Source organism: Dipodomys merriami, unplaced genomic scaffold (assembly GCF_024711535.1).
Source record: "Dipodomys merriami isolate MVZ:Mamm:240054 unplaced genomic scaffold, mDipMer1.0.p SCAF_360, whole genome shotgun sequence".
Classification (NCBI taxonomy): Eukaryota; Metazoa; Chordata; class Mammalia; order Rodentia; family Heteromyidae; genus Dipodomys; species Dipodomys merriami.
This window is the reverse complement of record NW_027205160.1, coordinates 244187-266165: the sequence shown is the minus strand read 5'-3', so window position 1 is coordinate 266165 and position 21979 is coordinate 244187.

Sequence of the window (21979 nt, the reverse complement as noted above, 5' to 3'; positions counted from 1 at the left end):
TTCCTTAGAAGCCTTGAAAGCAGTGAAACGCTCTTATATTGCAACAACTTGGAACCTCATTCTGAGTGTTCCTGGCCGAGGTAATTTGGCTGAACACAACCGTGGACTAATTAGAGCCAGATGTAGGCAGTGCCATCCATAGTGCTGGATGGACACTGGTGGCGTGCCAAACAAGTGAGCTCTAGTTCTCAACACTTTTACAAAGTGCCATCAGTTGAGGTTCAACTTACTGCTCCGGTTGAATAGAGTGTAGCCATCAAAGCTGGAATCAGTTGCACTCAGGTGAGAAGAACGGTAAGCAGATATAACCAGTCAACTGGCAGTGTTCTACGGGGACCAGCCTATCTGGCTGCCACGACTGAGTGTTTGCAACCACGACAGAGCTACGCAGGCGCAATTGTGCAGCAATGCAAACTGCATAACCTGGCCAAATATCACGGGTGTACAAGAAAGCACGGGGGATTTACAAGAAGATGTTCACCCGGAACAGCCGGAGGCCTGCCGTCAGCAAGATTCCGGAATCCTTCCTAAGAAGCCTTAAAAAAGTGAAATGCTCCTATTTTACAGTAACTCAGAACCTCATTCTGAGTGTTCCCGGCAGAGGTCATTTGGCTGAACACAACCGTGGAGTAATTAGAGCCAGATGTAGTCAGTGCCGTCCATAGTGCTGGATGGACGCTGGTGGCGTGCCAAACAACTGAGCTCTAGTTCTGTACACTTTCACAAAGTGCCATAAGTTGAGGTTCATCTTACTGCTCCGGGTGAGTAGAGAGTAGCTGTCATAGCTGGAATCAGTAGCCCTCAGGTGAGAAGAACGGGAAGCAGATATACCCAGTCCGCTGGCTGTGTTTTACAGACTATCTGGCTTCCATGCCTGAATGATTGCAACCGCGGCACAGTTAGGCATGCGCAATTGTGCAGCAATGCAAACTGCATAACCTGGCCAAATTTCACGGGTGTACAAGAAACCACGGGGGATTTACAAGCCGATGTTCATCAGGAAGAGATGGAGGGTTGCCAGCAGCAATATTCCGGAATTTTTCCTAAGAAGCCTTGAAAGCAGTAAAACGCTCCTATGTTGCAATAACTCCGAACCTCATTCTGAGTGTTCCCGGCAGAGGTCATTCGGCTGAAAACAACCGTGGACTAATTAGAGACAGATGTAGGCAGTGCCGTCCATAGTTCTGGATGGACAGTGGTGGCGTGCCAAACAACTGAGCTCTAGTTCTCAACACTTTCACAAAGGCACAAAAGTTGAGGTTCAACTCACTGCTCCGGTTGAGTAGAGTGTAGCCGTCAAAGCTGGAATCAGTAGCACTCAAGTGAGAAGAACGGGAAGCAGATATACCCAGACCGCTAGCAGTGTCCTACGGGGACCAGACTTTCTGGCGGCCAGGCCAGAATGATTGCAACCGCGACAGAGCTAGGCAGGCGTAATTGTGCAGCAATACAAACTGCATCACCTGGCCAAATTTCACGGGTTTACAAGAAACCACTGGGGATTTATAAGGAGATATTCACCAGGAACAGACTTAGGCCTGCCGGCAGCATCATTCCGGAATCCTTCCTAAGAAGCCTTGAAAGCAGTGAAACTCTCCTATATTGCAATAACTCAGAAATTCATTCTGAGTGTTCCGGGCAGAGGTCATTCGGCTGAACACAACCGTGGACTAAATAGAGCCAGATGTAGGCAGTACCGTCCATAGTGCTGGATGGACAGTGGTGGGGTGCCAAACAACTGAGCTGTATTTCTCAACATTTTCACAAAATGCCTTAAGTTGAGGTTCAACTTACTGCTCCGGTTGAGTAGAGTGTAGCCGCGAAACCTGGAATCAGTAGCTCTCAGGTGAGAAGAACGGGAAGCAGATATACCCAGTCCGCTGGCAGTGTCCTAGGGGGACCAGCATATCGGGCTGCCACACTTGAATGTTTGCAACCGCGGCACAGCTATGGATGCACAATTGTGCAGCAATGCAAACTGAATAACCTGGCCAAATTTCACGGGTGTACAAGAAACCACGGGGGATTTACAAGGAGATGTTCAACCGGAACAGCAGGAGGCCTGCCTGCAGCAAGATTCCAGAATTCTTCCTAAGAAGCCTTGAAAGCAGTGAAATGCTGCTATGTTGCAGTAACTCAGAACCTCATTCTGAGTGATCCCGGCAGAGGTCATTCGGCTGAACACAACCGTGGAATAATTAGAGCCAGATGTAGGCAGTGCCGTCCATAGTGCTGGATGGACAGTGGTGGCGTCCCAAAAAAATGAGCTCTAGTTCTCAACACTTTCACAAAGTGCCATAAGTTGAGGTTCAACTTACTCCTCTGGTTGAATAGAGTGTAGCCGGGAAAGGTGGAACCAGTAGCCCTCAGGTGATTAGAAGGGGAAGCAGATATACCAAGTCCGCTGGCAGTGTCCTACGGGGACCAGCCTATCTGGCTGCCACGCCTGAATGTTTGCAAATGCGGCAGAGCTAGGCAGGCGCAATTGTGCAGCAATGCAAACTGCATAACCTGGCCAAATTTCACAAGTGTACACGAAACCACGGGGGATTTACAAGGAGAGGTTCACCCGGAACAGCCGGAGGCCTGCCTGCAGGAACCTTCCCGAATTCTTCCTGAGAAGCCTTGAAAGCAGTGAAATGCTCCTATGTTGCAATAACTCAGAACATCATTCTGAGTGTTCCTGGCAGAGGTCATTCGGCTGAACAAAACCGTGGACTAATTAGAGCAAGATGTAGGCAGTGCCTTCCATATTGCTGGATGGACAGTTGTGGCATGCCAAACAACTGAGCTCTATTTCACAATATTTTCACAAAATGCCTTCAGTTGAGGTTCAACTTACTGGTCCGGTTGAGTAGATTGTAACCATCAAAGCTGGAATAAGTAGCACTCAGGTGAGAAGAACGGGAAGCCGATATACCCAGTCCGCAGGCAGTGTCCTACAGGGAGCAGCCTCTCTGGCTGCCACGCCTGAATGTTTGCAACCGCGGCAGAGCTAGGCAGGCGCAATTGTGCAGCAATGCAAACTGCATAACCTGGCCAAATATCACGGGTGTACAAGAAACCACGGGGGATTTACAAGGAGATGTTCACCCGGAAAAGCTGGAAACCTGCCGGCAGAATGATTCCTGAATCCTTCCTAAGAAGCCTTGAAAGAAGTGAAACACTCCTTTGTTTCAATAACTCAGAAAATCATTCTGAGTTTTCTGGGCAGAGGTCATTCGGCTGAACACAACCGTGGACTAATTAGAGCCAGATGTAGGCAGTGCCGTCCATAGTGCTGGATGGACAGTGGTGGCGTGCCAAACAACTGAGCTCTAGTTCTCAACACTTTCACAAAGTGCCATAAGTTGAGGTTCAACTTACTGCTCCGGTTGAGTAGATTGTAGTCCTCAAAGCTGGAATCAGTAGCACTCAGGTGAGAAGAACGGCAAGCAGATATTCGCAGTCCGTTGGCAGTGTTTTTCGGGGACCAGCCTATCTTTCTGCCACGCCTGAATGTTTGCAACCGCGGCAGAGCTAGGAAGGCACAATTGTGCAGCAAGCAAACTGCATAACCTGGTCAAATTTCACGAGTGTACAAGAAACCACGGGGGATTTACAAGTTGATGTTCACCCGGAAAAGGGGGAGGCCTGCCGGCAGCAAGATTCCGAAATTCTTCCTAAGAAGCCTTGAAAGCAGTGAAACGCTCCTATGTTGCAGTAACTCAGAACCTCATTCTGAGTGTTTCTGGAAGAGCTCATTGGTCTGAACACGACCGTGGACTAATTAGAGCCAGATGTAGGCAGTGCCGTCCAGAGTGCTGGATGGACAGTGGTGGCGAGCCAAACAACTGAGCTCTAGTTCTCAACACTTTCACAAAGTGACATAAGTGGAGGTTCAACTTACTGCTCCGGTTGGGTTGAGTTGAGTGTAGCCGTCAAAGCTGGAATCAGTAGCACTGAGGTGAGAAGAACGGGAAGCAGATATAGCCAGGCCGCTGGCAGTTTCCTACGGGGATCAGCCTATCTGGTTGCCACGCCTGAATGTTTGCAACCGTGGCAGAGCTAGGCAGGCGCAATTGTGCAGCAATGCAAACTGCATGACCTGGCCAAATTTCACGGGTGTACAAGAAACCACGGGGGATTTACAAGGAGATGTTCACCCGGAACAGCCAGAGGCCTGCTGGCAGCAACATTCCGGAATTCTTCCTGAGAAACATTCAAAGAAGTGAAACACTCCTATGTTGCAATAACTCAGAACCTCATTGTGAGTGTTCCCGGCAGAGGTCATTCGGCTGAACACAACCGTGGACTAATAAGAGGCAGATGTAGGCAGTGCCGTCCATAGGACTGGATGTACAGTGGTGGCGTGCCAAACAACTGAGCTCTAATTCTCAACACGTTCAAAAAGTGCCATAAGTTGAGGTTCACCTTAGTGCTCCGGTTGAGTAGAGTGTAGCCGTCAAAGCAGGAATCAGTAGCACTCAGATGAGAAGAACGGGAATCAGATATACCTAGTCCGCTGGCAGTGTCCTACGGGGACCAGCCTATCTGGGAGCCACGCCTGAATGTTTACAACCGCAGCAGAGCTAGTCAGGCGTGATTGTGCAGCAATGGAAGCTGCATAACCTGGCCAAATTTCACGGGTGTACAAGAAACCACGGGGGATTTACAAGGAGATGTTCACTCGGAACAGCCGGAGGCCTGCCGGCAGCAAGATTCCGTAATCCTTCCTAAGAAGCCTTGAAAGCATTGAAACGCTACTATGTTGAAATAACTCAGAACCTCATTGTGAGTGTTCCCGGCAGAGGTCATTCGGCTGAACATAACCGTGGACTAATTAGAGCAAGATGTAGGCAGTGCCGTCCATAGTGCTGGATGGACAGTGGTGGCGTACCAAACAACTGAGCTCTAGTTCTCAACACTTTCACAAAGTGCCATAAGTTGAGGTTCAACTTACTGCTCCGGTTGAGTAGATTGTAGTCCTCAAAGCTGGAATCAGTAGCACTCAGGTGAGAAGAACGGCAAGCAGATATTCGCAGTCCGTTGGCAGTGTTTTTCGGGGACCAGCCTATCTTTCTGCCACGCCTGAATGTTTGCAACCGCGGCAGAGCTAGGAAGGCACAATTGTGCAGCAAGCAAACTGCATAACCTGGTCAAATTTCACCAGTGTACAAGAAACCACGGGGGATTTACAAGTAGATGTTCACCCGGAAAAGGGGGAGGCCTGCCGGCAGCAAGATTCCGAAATTCTTCCTAAGAAGCCTTGAAAGCAGTGAAACGCTCCTATGTTGCAGTAACTCAGAACCTCATTCTGAGTGTTTCTGGAAGAGCTCATTGGTCTGAACACGACCGTGGACTAATTAGAGCCAGATGTAGGCAGTGCCGTCCAGAGTGCTGGATGGACAGTGGTGGCGAGCCAAACAACTGAGCTCTAGTTCTCAACACTTTCACAAAGTGACATAAGTGGAGGTTCAACTTACTGCTCCGGTTGGGTTGAGTTGAGTGTAGCCGTCAAAGCTGGAATCAGTAGCACTCAGTTGAGAAGAACGGGAAGCAGATATACCCAGTACGCTGGCAGTGTCCTACGGGGACCAGCCTATCTGGCTGCCATGCCTGAATGTTTGCAACCGCGGCAGACCTAGGCAGGCACAATTGTGCAGCAATGCAAACTGCATAACTTGGCCGAATTTCCCGGGTGTACAAGAAAACAAGGGGGATTTACAAGGAGATTTTCACCCGGAACAGCAGGAGGCCTGCCGGCAGCAAGATTCCGGAATTCTTCCTAAGAAGCCTTGAAAGCAGTGAAACGCTCCTATGTTGCAAAAACTCAGAACCTCATTCTGAGTGTTCCCGGCCGAAGTCATTCGGCTGAACACAACCGTGGACTAATTAGAGCCAGATGTAGGCAGTGCCGTCCATAGTGCTGGATGGACAGTGGTGGCGTGCCAAACAACAGAGCTCTACTTCTCAACACTTTCACAAAGGGCCATAAGTTGAGGTTCAACTTCCTGTTCCGGTTGAGTAGAGTGTAACCTTCGAAGCTGGAATCAGTAGCAATCAGGTGAGAAGAACGGGAAGCAGATATACCCAGTCCGCTGGCAGTGTCCAATGGGGACCAGCCTATCTGGCTGCCAGGCCTGAATGTTTGTAACCACGGCAGAGCTAGGCAGGCACAATTGTGCAGCATTGCAAACTGCATAACTTGGCCAAATTTCACTGGTGTACAAGAAAACACAGGTGATTTACAAGGAGATGATCACCCGGAACAGCAGGAGGCCTGCCGGCAGCAAGATTCCGGAATTCTCCCTAAGAAGCCTTGAAAGCAGTGAAACGCTCCTATGTTGCGGTAACTCAGAACCTCATTCGGAGTGTTCCGGGCAGAGGTCATTCGGCTGAACACAACAGTGGACTAATTAGAGCCAGATGTATGCAGTGCCGTCCATAGTGCTGGATGGAAAGTGGTGGTGTGCCAAAGAACAGAGCTCTAGTTCTCTACACTTTCACAAAGTGGCATAAGTTGAGGATCAAATGACTCCTCCGGTTGAGTAGAGTGTAGCTATCAAAGCTGGAATCAGTAGCACTCCGGTGACAAGAACGTGAAGCAGATATGCCCAGACCCCTGGCAGTCTCCTACGGGGACCAGCCTATCTGGCTGCCACGCCTGAATGTTTGCAACCGCGGCCGAGCTAGGCTGGCGCAATTGTGCAGCAATGCAAGCTGCAGAACATGGCCAAATTTCACGGGTGTACAAGAAACCACGGGGGATTTTCAAGTAGATATTCACCCGGAACAACCGGAGGCCTGCCCGCAGCAAGATTCCAGAATCCTTCTTAAGAAGCCTTGAAAGCAGTGAAACGCTCCTATGTTGCAATAACTCATTATCTCATGCTGAGTGGTCCCGGCAGAGGTCATTCGACTGAACACAACCGTGGACTAATTAGAGCCAGATGTAGACAATGCCGTCCATAGTGCTGGATGTACAGTGGCGGCGTGCCAAACAACTTAGCTCTAGTTCTCAACACTTTCACAAAGTGCCATAAGTTGAGGTTCAACTTACTGCTCCGGTTGGGTAGAGGGTAGCCCTGAAAGCGGGAATCAGTAGCCCTCAGGTGAGAAGAACGGGAAGCAGATATACCCAGTCCGCTGGCAGTGTCCTACAGGGACCAGCCTATCTGGCTGCAACGCTTGAATGTTTGCAACCGCGGCAGAGCAAGGCAGACGCAATTGTATAGAAATGCAAACTGCATAACCTGGCCAAATTTCACTGGTGTACAAGAAACCACGGGGGATTTTCAAGTAGATGTTCACCCGGAACAGCTGGAGGCCTGCCAGCAGCAAGATTCCGGAATTCTTCCTAAGAAGCCTTGAAAGCAGTGAAACGCTCCTATATTGCATTAACTCAAAACCTCTTTCTGAGTGTTCCCGACATATGTCATTCGGCTGAACACAACCGTGGACTAATTAGAAGCAGATGTAGGCATTGCCGTCCATAGTTCTGGATGGAAAGTGGTGTTGTGCAAAACAACTGAGCTCTAGTTCTCAACACTTTCACAAAGTGTTATAAGTTGGGGTTCAAATTACTGCTCCGGTTGAGTAGAGTGTAGCCATCAAAGCTGGAATCAGTAGCACTCAGGTGAGAAGAACGGGAAGCAGATATACCCAGTCCGCGGGCAGTGTCCTACGGGGACCAGCCAATCTTGGTGCCACGCCTGAATGTTTGCAAGCTCGGCAGAACTAGGCAGGCGCCATTGTGCAGCAATGCAAGCTGCATAACCAGGGCAAATATCACGGGTGTACAAGAATCCACGGGGGATTTACAAGGAGATTTTCACCCGGAACAGCCGGAGGCCTTCCGGCAGCAACATTCCGGAATTCTTCCTGAGAAACATTCAAAGAAATGAAACGCTCCTATGTTGCAATAACTCAGAACCTCATTGTGAGTGTTTCCGGCAGACGTAATTCGGCTGAACACAACAGTGGACTAATTAGACGCAGATGTAGGCAGTGCCGTCCATAGTGCTGGATGGACAGTGGGGGCGTGCCAAACAACTGATCTCTAGTTCTCAACACGTTCACAAAGTGCCATAAGTTGAGGTTCACCTTAGTGCTCCGGTTGAGTAGAGTGTAGCCGTCAAAGCTGGAATCAGTAGCACTCAGATGAGAAGAACGGGAATCAGATATACCCAGTACGCTGGCAGTGTCCTACGGGGGCCAGCCTATCTGGGAGCCACGCCTGAATGTTTGCAACCGCGGCAGAGCTAGTCAGGCGTGATGGTGCAGCAATGCAAACTGCATAACCTGGTCAAATTTCATGGGTGTACACGAAACCACGGGGATTTACAAGTAGATGTTCACCCGGAAAATGGGGAGGCCTGCCGTCAGCAAGATTCCGAAATTCTTCCTAAGAAGCCTTGAAAGCAGTGAAATGCTCCTATGTTGCATTAACTCAGACCTTCATTCTGAGTGTTTCCGGAAGACATCATTGGTCTGAACACAACCTTGGACTAATTAGAGCCAGATGTAAGCAGTGCCGTCCATAGTCCTGGATGGACAGTGGTGGCGTGCAAAAAAACTGAGCTCTAGTTCTCAACACTTTCACAAAGGCCCTAAGTTGAGGTTCAACTTACTGCTCCGGTTGAGTAGAGTGCAGACGTCAAAGCTGGAATCAGTAGCACTCAGTGAGAAGAAGGAGAAGAAGATATACCCAGTCCGCTGGCAGTGTCCAACGGGGACCAGCCTATCTGGCTGCCACGCCTGAATGTTCCCAACCGTGGCAGAGCAAGGCAGGTGCATTTGTGCAGCAATGCAAACTGCATAACCTAACCAAATTTCACGGGTGTACAAGAAACCACGGGGGATTTACTATGAGATGTTAACCAGGAACAACCGGAGGCCTACCCGCAGCAAGATTCCGGAATCCTTCTTAAGAAGCCTTGAAAGCAGTGAAACGCTCCTATGTTGCAATAGCTCAGAACCTCATTCTGAGTGTTCCCGGCAGAGGTCATTCGGCTGAACACAACCCTGGACTAATTAGAGCCAGATGTAGGCAGTGCCGTCCATAGTGATGGATGGACAGTGGTGGCGTTCCAAACAACTGAGCTCTAGTTCTCAACACTTTAACAAAGGGCCATAAGTTGAGGTTCAACTTACTGCTCCGGTTGAGTAGAGTGTAGCCGTCAAAGATGGAATCAGTAGCACTCAGTGAGAAGAAGGAGAAGCAGATATACCCAGTCTGCTGGCAGTGTCCAATCGGGACCAGCCTATCTGGCTGCCACGCCTGAATGCTGGCAACCAAGGCAAACCTTGGCAGGCACAATTGTGCAGCAATGCAAACTGCATAACCTGGCCCAATTTCACTGGTGTACAAGATACCACGGGGGATTTACAAGGAGATGTTCACCCTGAACAGCCGGAGGCCTTCCGGCACCAACATTCTGGAATTCTGCCTGAGAAGCCTTGAAAGCAGTGAAACGCTCCTAAGTTGCAGGAACTCAGACCCTCATTCTCAGTGTTCCCGGCAGAGGTCATTTGGCTGAACACAACTGTGGACTAATTAGATCCAGATGTAGGGAGTGCCATCCATAGTGCTGGATGGACAACGGTTGGGTGCCAAAAAACTGAGCTCTAGTTCTCATCACTTTCACAAAGTGCCATAAGTTTAGGTTCAACTTACTGCTCAGGTTGAGAAGAGTGCAGCCGTCAAAGCTGGAATGAGTAGCACTCAGCAGAGAAGTACGGGAAGCAGATATACCCAGTCCGCTGGCAGTGTCCTACGGGGACCAGCCTATCTGGCTGCAACGCCTGAATGTTTGCAACCGCCGCAAAGCTAGTCATGCTCAATTGTGCAGCAATGCACGCTGCATAACCTAGCCATATATCACGGGTGTTCAAGAAACCACGGGGGATTTACAAGGAGATGTTCACCTGGAACAGCCGGAGACCATCCGGCAACAAGATTCCGGAAATATTAATGTTAAGCCTTGAATGCAGTGAAACTCTCCTATGTTGCAATAACTCAGAACCTCATTCTGAGTGTTCCCGGCAGAGGTCATTTGGCTGAACACAACCATGGACTAATTAGAGCCAGATGTAGGAAGTGCTGTCCATAGTGCTGGATGGACAGTGGTCGCGTGCCAAACAACTGAGCTATAGTTCTCAACACTTTCACAAAGTGCCATAAGTGGAGGTTCAACTTACTGCTCCGGTTGAGTAGAGTGTAGCCGTCAAAGCTGGAATCAGTAGCACTCATGTGAGAAGACCGGGAAGCAGATATACCCAGTCGGATGGCAGTGTCCTAAGGGGACCAGCCTATGTGGCTGCCACGTCTAAATGTTTACAACCGCGACAGAGCTAGTCAGGCGTGACTGTGCAGCAATGCAAGCTGCATAACCTGGCCAAATATCACGGGTGTACAAGAAACCAAGGGGGATTTACAAGATGTTCACCCGGAACAGCTGCAATCCTGCCAGCAGAAAGATTCCGGAATCCTTCCTAAGAAGCCTTGAAAGCAGTGAAACGCTCCTATATTTCAATAACTCAGAACCTCATTCTGAGTTTTCTGGGCAGAGGTCATTCCGCTGAACACAACCGTGGACTCATTAGAGCCAGATGTAGGCAGTGCCCTCCATAGTGCTGGATGGACAGTGGTGGCGTGCCAAACAACTGAGCTCTAGTTCTCAACACTTTCACCAAGAGCCATAAATTGAGGTTCAACTTACTGCTCCGGTTGAGTAGAATGTAACTGTCAAAGCTGGAATCAGTAGCACTCCGGTGAGAAGAACGGGAAGCAGATATAAGCAGTTCGCTGGCAGTGTCCAACGGGGTCCAGTCTATCTGGCTGCCACCCATGAATGTTTACAAATGCGGCAAAGCTAGACAGGCGCTATTGTGGAGCAATGCAAACTGCATGACCTGGCCAAATTTCATGGGTGTACAATAAACGACGGGGGATTTACAAGGAGATTTTCACCCGGAACAGCCGGTGGCCTGCCGGCAGCAAGATTCCGGAATCCTTCCTAAGAAGCCTTGAAAGCAGTGAAACGCTCCTATGTTGCAATAACTCAGAACCTCATTCTGAGTGTTCCCGGCAGAGGTCATTCAGCTGAACACAACGATGGACTAATGAGAGCCAGATATAGGCAGTGCATTTCATAGTGCTGGATGGACAGTGTTGACGTGCCAAACAACTGAGCTCTAGTTCTCAACACTTTCACAAAGGGCCACAATTGAGGTTCACCTTACTGCGTCGCTTGAGTAGAGTGTAGCCGTCAAAGCTGGAATCAGTAGCACTCAGGTGAGAAGAACGGGAAGCAGATATACCCAGTCCTCTGGCAGTGTCCTACGGGGACCAGCCTATCTGGCTGCCACGCCTGAATGTTTGCAACCGCGGCAGAGTTAGGCAGGCGCAATTGTGCAGCAATGCAAACTGCATAACCTGGAAAATTTCACGGGTGTACAAGAAACCCCCGGGGATTTACAAGGAGATGTTCACGCGGAACAGCCGGAGGCCTGCCGGCAGCAACTTTCCAGAATTGTTCCTAAGAAGCCTTGAAAGCAGTGAAACGCTCCCCTGTTGCAATAACTCAGAACCTCATTCTGACTGTTCCCGGCAGAAGTCATTCGGCTGAACAAAACCGTGGACTAATTAGAGCCAGATGTAGACAGTGCCGTCCAAAATGCTGTATGGACTGTGGTGGCGTGCCAAACAACTGAGCTCTAGTTCTCAACACTTTCACAAAGTGCCGTCAGTTGAGGTTCAACTTACTGCTCCGGTTGAGTAGCGTGTAGCCGTCAAAGCTGGAATGAGTAGTACTCAGGTGAGAAGAACGGGAATCAGATATACCCAGTCTGCTGGCAGTGTCCTACGGGGACCAGCCTATCTGGCTGCCACGCCTGAACGTATGCAAGCCCGGCAGAGCTAGACAGGCGCAATTGTGCAGCAATGCAAACTGCATAATCTGGCCAAATTTCTCGGGTGTACACGAAACCACGGGGGATTTACAAGGAGATGTTCACCCCGAACAGCCGGAGGCCTGCCTGCAGTAAGATTCCTGAATTCTTCCTAAGAAGCCTTGAAAGCAGTGAAACGCTCCTATGTTGCTATAACTCAGAACCTCATTCTAAGTGTTCCCGGCAGAGGTCAATGGGCTGAATTCAACCATGCACTAATTAGAGCCTGAGATAGGCAGTGACGTCCATAGTGCTGGATGGACAGTGGTGGCTTGCCAAACAACTGAGCTCTAGTTCTCAACACCTTCACAAAGTGCCATAAATTGAGGTTCAACTAACTGTTTCTGTTCAGTAGAGTGTAGCCGTCAAAGCTGTAATCAGTAACACTAAGGTGAGAAGGACGGGAAGCAGATATACCCAGTCAGCTGGCAGTGTCCTATGGGGACCAGCCTATCTGGCTGCCACGCCTGAATATTTGCAACCGCGGCAGAGCTAGGCAGGCGCAATTGTGCATCGATGCAAACTGCATTACCTGGCCAAATTTCACGAGTGTACAAGAAACCACGGGGGATTTACAAGGAGATGTTCATCCTGAACAGCCGGAGGCCTGCCAGCAGCAACTTTCCGGAATTGTACATAAGAAGCCTTCAAAGCAGTGAAAGGCTCCTATGTTGCAATAACTCAGAACTTCATTCTGAGTGTTCCGGCAGAGGTCATTCACCTGAACACAACCGTGGACTAATTAGAGCCAGATGTAGGCAGTGCCTTCTATAGTGCTGGATGGACAGTGGTGGCGTGCCAAACAACTGAGCTCTAGTTCTCAACACTTTCACAAAGTGCCATCAGTTGAGTTTCAACTTACTGCTCCGGTTGAGTAGAGTGTTGCCGTCAAAGCGGGAATCAGTAGCACTCAGGTGAGAACGGGAAGCAGATATACCCAGTCTGCTGGCAGTGTCCTACGGGGACCACTCTATCTTGCTGCCACGTCTGAATGTTTGCAACCCCGGCAGAGCTAGGCAGGTTCAATTGTGCAGCAATGCAAACTGCATAACCTGGCCAAATTTTAGGGGTGTACTACAAACCACCGGGGATTTACAAGGAGATGTTCACCCGGAAGAGCCTGAGGCCTGCCGGCAGCATGATTCCGGAATTCTTCCGAAGAAGCCTTGAAAGCAGTGAAACGCTCCTATGTTGCAATAACTCAGAACCTCATTCTGAATGTTAAAGGCAGAGGTCATTCAGCTGAACACAACCGTGGACTAATTAGAGCCAGATGTAGGCAGAGCCCTCCATAGTGTGGATGGAGAGTGGTGGCATGCCAAACAACTGAGCTCTAGTTCTCAACACTTCCACAAAGTGCCATCAGTTGAGATTCAACTCACTGATCCGTTTGAGTAGAGTGTACCCCTCAAAGCTGGAATCAGTAGCACTCAGCTGAGAATAACGGGAAGCAGATATACCCAGTCTGCTGGCAGTTTCCTACGGGGACCAGCCTAACTGGCTGCTACGCCTGAATGTTTGCAACCGCGGGAGTGCTAGGCAGGCGCAATTGTGCAGCAATGCAAGCTGCATAACCTGGAAAAATTTCAGGGTTGTACAAGAAAACACGGGGGATTTACCAGAAGATGTTCACCCGGAACAGCCGGAGTCCTGCCGGCAGCAAGATTCCAGAATTCTTCGAAAGAAGCCTTGAAAGCAGTGAAACGCTCCTATGTTGCAATTACTCAGAACCTCATTCTGAGTGTTAACGGCAGAGGTAATTCGGCTGAACACAACCGTGCACTAATTAGAGCCAGATGTAGGCAGTGCCGTCCATAGTGCTGGATGGACAGTGGTGGCGTACCAAACAACTGAGCTCTAGTTCTCAACACTTTCACAAAGTGCCGTCAGTTGAGGTTCAACTTACTGCTCCGGTTGAGTAGAGTGTAGCCGTCAAAGATGGAATCAGTAGCACTTAGGTGAGAAGAACGGGAAGCAAATATACCCAGTCCGCTCGCAGTGTCTTACGGGGACCAGCCTCTCTGGCTGCCACGCCTGAATGTTTGCAACCGCGGCAGAGCTAAGCAGGCGCAATAGTGTAGCAATGCAAACTGCATAACCTGGCCAAATTTCACGGGTGTACAAGAAACCACTGGGGTTTTACAAGGAGATGTTCACCCGGAATAACCGGAGGCCTGCTGGCAGCAAGATTCCGTCCGGAATTTTTCCTAAGAAGCCTTGAAAGCAGTGAGACGCTCCTATGTTGCAATAACTTAGAATCTCATTCTGAGTGTTTCGGGCAGAGGTCATTCGACTGAACACAACCGTGGACTAATTAGAGCCCGATGTAGGCAGTGTCGTCCAAAGTGCTGGATGGACAGTGGTGGCATGCCAAACAACTGAGGTCTAGTTCTCAACACTTTCACAGAGTGCCATCAGTTGAGGTTCAACTTACTGCTCCGATTGAGTAGAGTGTAGCCGTCAAAGCTGGAATCAGTAGCACTCAGCTGAGAAGAACGGGAAGCAGATATAGCCAGTCCGCTGGCAGTGTCCTATGGGGTCCAGCCTCTCTGGCTGCCACGCCTGAATGTTTGCAACCGCGGCAGAGCTAGGCAGGCGCAATTGTGCAGCAATGCAAATTGCATAACCTGGAAAAATTTCACAGGTGTACAAGAAACCACGGGGGATTTACAAGGAGATGTTCAACCGGAACAGCAGGAGGCCTGCCTGCAGCAAGATTCCAGAATTCTTCCTAAGAAGCCTTGAAAGCAGTGAAATGCTGCTATGTTGCAGTAACTCAGAACCTCATTCTGAGTGATCCCGGCAGAGGTCATTCGGCTGAACACAACCGTGGAATAATTAGAGCCAGATGTAGGCAGTGCCGTCCATAGTGCTGGATGGACAGTGGTGGCGTCCCAAACAAATGAGCTCTAGTTCTCAACACTTTCACAAAGTGCCATAAGTTGATGTTCAACTTACTCCTCTGGTTGAATAGAGTGTAGCCGGGAAAGGTGGAACCAGTAGCCCTCAGGTGATTAGAAGGGGAAGCAGATATACCAAGTCTGCTGGCAGTGTCCTACGGGGACCAGCCTATCTGGCTGCCACGCCTGAATGTTTGCAAATGCGGCAGAGCTAGGCAGGCGCAATTGTGCAGCAATGCAAACTGCATAACCTGGCCAAATTTCACAAGTGTACACAAAACCACGGGGGATTTACAAGGAGAGGTTCACCCGGAACAGCCGGAGGCCTGCCTGCAGGAACCTTCCCGAATTCTTCCTGAGAAGCCTTGAAAGCAGTGAAATGCTCCTATGTTGCAATAACTCAGAACATCATTCTGAGTGTTCCCGGCAGAGGTCATTCGGCTGAACAAAACCGTGGACTAATTAGAGCCAGATGTAGGCAGTGCCTTCCATATTGCTGGATGGACAGTTGTGGCATGCCAAACAACTGAGCTCTATTTCACAATATTTTCACAAAATGCCTTCAGTTGAGGTTCAACTTACTGGTCCGGTTGAGTAGATTGTAACCATCAAAGCTGGAATAAGTAGCACTCAGGTGAGAAGAACGGGAAGCCGATATACCCAGTCCGCAGGCAGTGTCCTACAGGGAGCAGCCTCTCTGGCTGCCACGCCTGAATGTTTGCAACCGCGGCAGAGCTAGGCAGGCGCAATTGTGCAGCAATGCAAACTGCATAACCTGGCCAAATATCACGGGTGTACAAGAAACCACGGGGGATTTACAAGGAGATGTTCACCCGGAAAAGCTGGAAACCTGCCGGCAGAATGATTCCTGAATCCTTCCTAAGAAGCCTTGAAAGAAGTGAAACACTCCTTTGTTTCAATAACTCAGAAAATCATTCTGAGTTTTCTGGGCAGAGGTCATTCGGCTGAACACAACCGTGGACTAATTAGAGCCAGATATAGGCAGTGCCGTCCATAGTGCTGGATGGACAGGGGTGGCGTGCCAAACAACTGAGCTCTCGTTCTCAATACTTTCACAAAGTGACATAAGTTGAGGTTCAACTTACTGCTCCCGTTGAGTAGAGTGTAGCCTTCAATGCTGGAATCAGTAGCAATTAGGTGAGAAGAATGGGAAGCAGATATACCCAGTCTGCTGGCAGTGTCCTACGGGGACCAGCCTATCTGGCTGCCATGCCTGAATGTTTGGAAATGCGGCAGAGCTAGGCAGGCTCAATTGTGCAGCAATGCAAACTGCATAACCTGGCCAATTTGGACGGATTTACAAGAAATCATGGGGGATTTAAAAGGAGATGTTCACCCGGAACAGCCGGAGGCCTGCCGGCAGCAAGATTCTGGAATTCTTCCTAAGAAGCCTAGAAAGCAGGGATACGCTCCTATGTTGCAGTAACTCAGACCTCATTCTGAGTGTTCCCGGCAGAGGTCATTCGGCTGAACACAACCGTGGACTCATTAGAGCCACATATAGGCAGTGCTGTCCATAGTGCTGGATGGACAGTGGTGGCGTGCCAAACAACTGAGCTCTGGTTCTCAACACTTTCACAAAGTGCCTTAAGTTGAGGTTCACCTTAATCCTCCGGGTGATTAGAGTGTAGCCGTCAAAGCTGGAATCAGTAGCACTCAGGTGAGAAGAACGGGAAGCAGATCTAGCCAGTCCCCTGGCAGTGTCCTACGGGGACCAGCCTATCTGGCTGCCACGCCTGAATGTTTGCAAACCCGGTAGAGCTAGGCAGGCGCAATTGTGCAGCAATGCAAACTGCATAACCTGGCCAAATTTCCCGGGTGTACATGAAACCACGGGGGATTTCCAAGGAGATGTTCACCCAGAACAGCCGAAGGCCTGCCCACAGGAACCTTCCCGAATTCTTCCTGAGAAGCCTTGAAAGCATTGAAACGCTCCTATCTTGCAATAACTCAGAACCTCATTCTGAGTGTTCCCGCCAGAGGTCATTCGTCTGAACACAACAGTGGACTAATTAGAGCCAGATGTATGAAGTGCCTTCCATAGTGCTGGATGGACAGTGGTGGCGTGCCAAACAACTGAGCTGTAGTTCTCAACACTTTCACAAAGTGCCATAAGGTGAGGTTCAACTGACTGCTCCGGTTGAGTAGAGTGTAGCCTTCAAAGCTGGAATCAGTAGCACTCAGGGGAGAAGAACGGGAAGCAGATCTAGCCAGTCCCCTGGCAGTGTCCTACGGGTACAGGCCAACTGGCTGCCACGCCTGAATATTTGCAACCGCAGCAGAGCTAGGCAGGCGCAATTGTGCAGCAATTCAAACTGCATAACCTGGACAAATTTCACTGGTGTTCAAGAAACCACGGGGGATTTACAAGGAGATGTTCACTGGGAACAGCCCGAGGACTGCCGGCACCAACATTCTGGAATTCTTCCTGAGAAGCCTTGACAGCAGTGAAACACTCCTATGTTCCAATAACTCAGAACCTCATTCTGAGTGTTCCCGGCAGAGGTCATTCGGCTGAACCCAACCGTGGACTAATTCAGCCAGATGTAGTCAGTGCCGTCCGTAGTACTGGATGGACAATGTTGGCGTGCCAAACAACTGAGCTCTAGTTCTCAACACTTTCACAAAGAGCCATAAGTTGAGGTTCAACTTACTGCTCCGGTTGAGTAGAGTGTAGTGTCAAAGCTGGAATCAGTAGCACTCAGGTGAGAAGAACGGGAAGCAGATAGACGAAGTCCGCCGGCAGTGTCCTACGGAGACCAGCCTATCTGGCTGCCACGCCTGAATGGTTGCAACCGTGGTAGATGTAGGCAGCCGCAATTGTGCAGCAATGCAAACTGCATAACCTAGCCAATTTTCACGGGTGTACAAGAAACCACGGGTGATTTACAAGGAGGTGTTCACCCGGAACAGCCGGAGGCCTGCCGGCACCAAGATTCCCCAATCCTTCCTAAGAAGCGTTGAAAGCAGTGAAACGCTCATATGTGGCAGTAACTCAGAAACTGATTCTGAGTGTTTCAGACAGAGGTCATTCCGCTGAACACAACCATGGATTAATTGGAGCAAGATGTAGGCAGTGCCGTCCATAGTGCTGGATGGACAGTGGTGGCGTGCCAAACAACTGAGCTCTAATTCTCAACACTTTCACAAAGTGCCATAAGTTGAGGATCAACTTACTGCTCCGTTTGAGTAGAGTGTAGCCGTCAAAGCTGGAATCAGTGGCACTCAGGTGAGAAGAATGGTAAGCAGATATACCCATTCCACTGGCAGTGTCCTACGGGGACCAGCCTATCGGGCTGCCACGCCTGAATGTTTGCAACCGCGGCAGAGATAGGAAGGCACAATTGTGCAGCAATGCAAACTGCATAACCTGGCCAAATATCACGGGTGTACAAGAAACCACGGGGGATTTACAAGGAGATGTTTACCTGGAAGAGCCGGAGGCCTGCCTATAGCAAGATTCCGGAATCCTTCCTGAGAAGCCTTGAAAGCAGTGAAACGCTCCTATGTTGCAATAACTCAGAACCTCATTCTGAGTTTTCCCGACAGAGGTCATTTGGCTGAAAACAACCGTGGACTAATTAGAGCCAGATATACGCAGTGCCGTCCATAGTGCTGGATGGACAGTGGTGGCGTGCCAAATAACTGAGCTCTAGTTCCCAACACTTTCACAAAGTGCCATAAGTTGAGGTTCTACTTACTGCTCCGGTTTTGTAGAGTGTAGCCGTCAAAGCTGGAATCAGTAGCACTCAGGTGAGAAGAACGGGAAGCAGATATACCTAGTCTGCTGGCAGTGTCCAACGGGGACCAGCCTATCTGGATGCCACGCCTGAATGTTTGCAACCACCACAGATCTAGGCAGGCGCAATTGTGCAGCAATGCAAACTGAATAACCTGGCCAAATATCACGGGTGTACAAGAAACCACGGGGGATTTACAAGGAGATGTTCACCCAGAACAGCCGCAGGCTTGCCGGCAGCAAGATTCCGGAATGCTTCCTAAGAAGCCTTGAAAGCAGTGAAACGCTCCTAAGTTACAGTAACTCAGAACCTCATTGTGAGTGTTCCCGGTAGAGATCATTCGGCTGAACACAACCGAGGACTAATTAGAGCCAGATGTAGGCAGTGCCATCCAGAGTGCTGGATGGACAGTGGTGGAGTGCCAAACAACTGCGCTCTAGTTCTCAACACTTTTACAAAGTGCCATAAGTTGAGGTTCAACTTTCTGCTCTGGGTGAGTAGAGTGTAGCTCTCAAAGCTGGAATCAGTAGCACTCAGGTGAGAAGAACGGAAAGCAGATATACCCAGTCCGCTGGCAGTGTCTAACGGGGACCAGCCTATCTGGCTGCCACACCTCAATGTTTGCACCCGCGGCAGAGCTAGGCAGGCGCAATTGTGCAGCAATGCAAACTGCATAACCTGGCCAAATTTCACGGGTGTACAAGAAACCACGGGGGATTTACAAGGAGATGTTCAACCGGAACAGCCGGAGGCCTGCCGGCAGCAACATTCCGGAATTCTTCCTGAGAAGCCTTGAAATCACTGAAACGCTCCTATGTTGCAATAACTGAGAACCTCATTCTGAGGGTTCCCGGCAGAGGTCATTCGGATGAACACAACCTTTGATTAATTAGAGCCAGATGAAGGCAGGGCCGTTCATAGTGCTTGATGGACAGTGGTGGCCTTCAAAACAACTGATCTCTAGTTCTCAACACTTTCACAAAGTGCCACAAGTTGAGGTTCAACTTACTCCTCCGGTTGAGTAGAGTATAGCCGTCAAAGCTGGAATCAGTAGCACTCAGGTGAGAAGAACGGGAAGCAGATATAGCCAGTCCGCTGGCAGTGTCCTACGGGGACCAGCCTATCTGGCTGCCACTCCTGAATGTTTGCAACCGCGGCAGAGCTAGGCAGGCGCTATTGTGCAGGAATGAGAGCTGCACAACCTGGCCAAATTTCACGGGTGTACAAGAAACCAAGGGGGATTTACAAGTAGATGTTCACCCGGAACAGCCGGAGGCATGCTGGCAGCAAGATTCCAGAATTCTTCTTAAGAATCCTTCAAAGCAATGAAACGCTCCTATGTTGCAGTAACTCAGAACCTCATTCTGAGTGTTCCCGGCTGAGGACATTCGGCTGAACACAACCGTGGACTCATTAGAGCCAGATGTAGGCATTGCCGTCCATAGTGCTGGATGGACATTAGTGGCGTGCCAAACAACTGCGCTCTAGTTCTCAACACTTTCACAAAGTGCCATAAGTTGAGGTTCACCTTACTGCTCCGGGTGAGTAGAGTTTAACCGTCAAACCTGGAATCAGTAGCACTCAGGTGAGAAGAACAGGAAGCAGATATACCCAGTCCGCTGGCAGGGTCCTACGGTGACCAGCCTATCTAGCTGCTAGGACTGAATGTTTGCAACTGAGGCGGAGCTAGTCAGGCGCAATTGTGCAGCAATGCAAACTGCATAACCTATCCAAATTTCACGGGTGTACAAGAAACCACGGGGGATTTACAAGGAGATGTTCACCCGGAACAGCCGGAGGCAAGCCGGCAGCAAGATTCCAGAATCCTTCCTAAGAAGCCTTGAAAGCAGCGAAACACTCCTATGTTGCAATAACTCAGAACCTCATTCTGAGTGTTCCCGGCAGAGGTCATTCGGCTGAACTCAACCTTGCACTAATTAGAGCCAGATGGAGGCAGTGCCGTCCATCGTGCTGGATGGACAGTGGTGGCGTGCCAAACAACAGAGCTCAAGTTCACAACACTTTCACAAAGTGCCATAGGTTGTGGTTCAACTTACTGCTCCGGTTGATTAGAGTGTAGCCTTCAAAGCTGGAATCAGTAGCACTCAGGTGAGTAGAACGGGAAGCAGATATACCCAGTCCTCTGGCAGTGTCCTACGGGGACCAGCCTATCTGGCTGCCACGCCTGAAGATTTGCAACCGTGGCAGACAAAGCAAATGCAATTGTGCAACAATGCAAACTGCATAACCTGGCCAAATTTCACGGGTGTACAAGAATCCACGGGGGATTTACAAGGAGATGATCACGAGGAATAGCCGGAGGACTGCCGGCAGTAAGATTCCTGAATTCTTCCTAAGAAGCCTGGATAGCAGTGAAAAGCTCCTATTTTGCAATAACTCAGAACCTCATTCTGAGTGTTCCCGGCAGAGGTCATTCACCTGAAAACAACCTTGGACTAATTAGAGCCAGATGTAGGCAGTGCCGTCCATAGTGCTGGAGGGACAGTGGTGGAGTGCCAAATAATTGATCTCTACTTGTCAACACTTCCACAAAATGCCATAAGTTGAGGTTCAACTTACTGCTCCTGTTGAGTAGAGTTTAGCTGTCAAAGCTGGAATCATTAGCACTCAGGTAAGAAGAACGGGAAGCAGATATACCCACTCCAATTGCAGTGTCCTACGGGCACGAGCCTATCTGGCTGCCAAGCCTGAATGTTTGCAAACGCGGCATAGCTAGGCAGGCGCAATTGTGCAGCAATGCAAACTGCATAACCTGGCCAAATTTCACGGGTGTACAAGAAACCACGGGGGATTTACAAGGAGATGTTCAACCAGAAAAGCCGGAGTCCTGCCCTCAGCAATATTCCGGAATTCTACCTAAGAAGCCTTCAAAGCAGTGAAACGCTCCTATGTTGCAGTAACTCAGAACCTCATTCTGAGTGTTCCCGACAGAGGTCATTCGGCTGAACACAACCGTGGACTAAATAGAGCCAGGTGTAGGCAGTACCGTCCATAGTGCTGGATGGACAGTGGTGGGGTGCCAAACAACTGAGCTGTATTTCTCACCATTTTCACAAAATGCCTTAAGTTGAGGTTCAACTTACTGCTCCGCTTGAGTAGAGTGTAGCCGCGAAACCTGGAATCAGTAGCTCTCAGGTGAGAAGAACGGGAAGCAGATATACCCAGTCCGCTGGCAGTGTCCTAGGGGGACCAGCATATCGGGCTGCCACACTTGAATGTTTGCAACCGCGGCACAGCTAGGGATGCACAATTGTGCAGCAATGCAAACTGAATAACCTGGCCAAATTTCACGGGTGTACAAGAAACCACGGGGGATTTACAAGGAGATGTTCAACCGGAACAGCAGGAGGCCTGCCTGCAGCA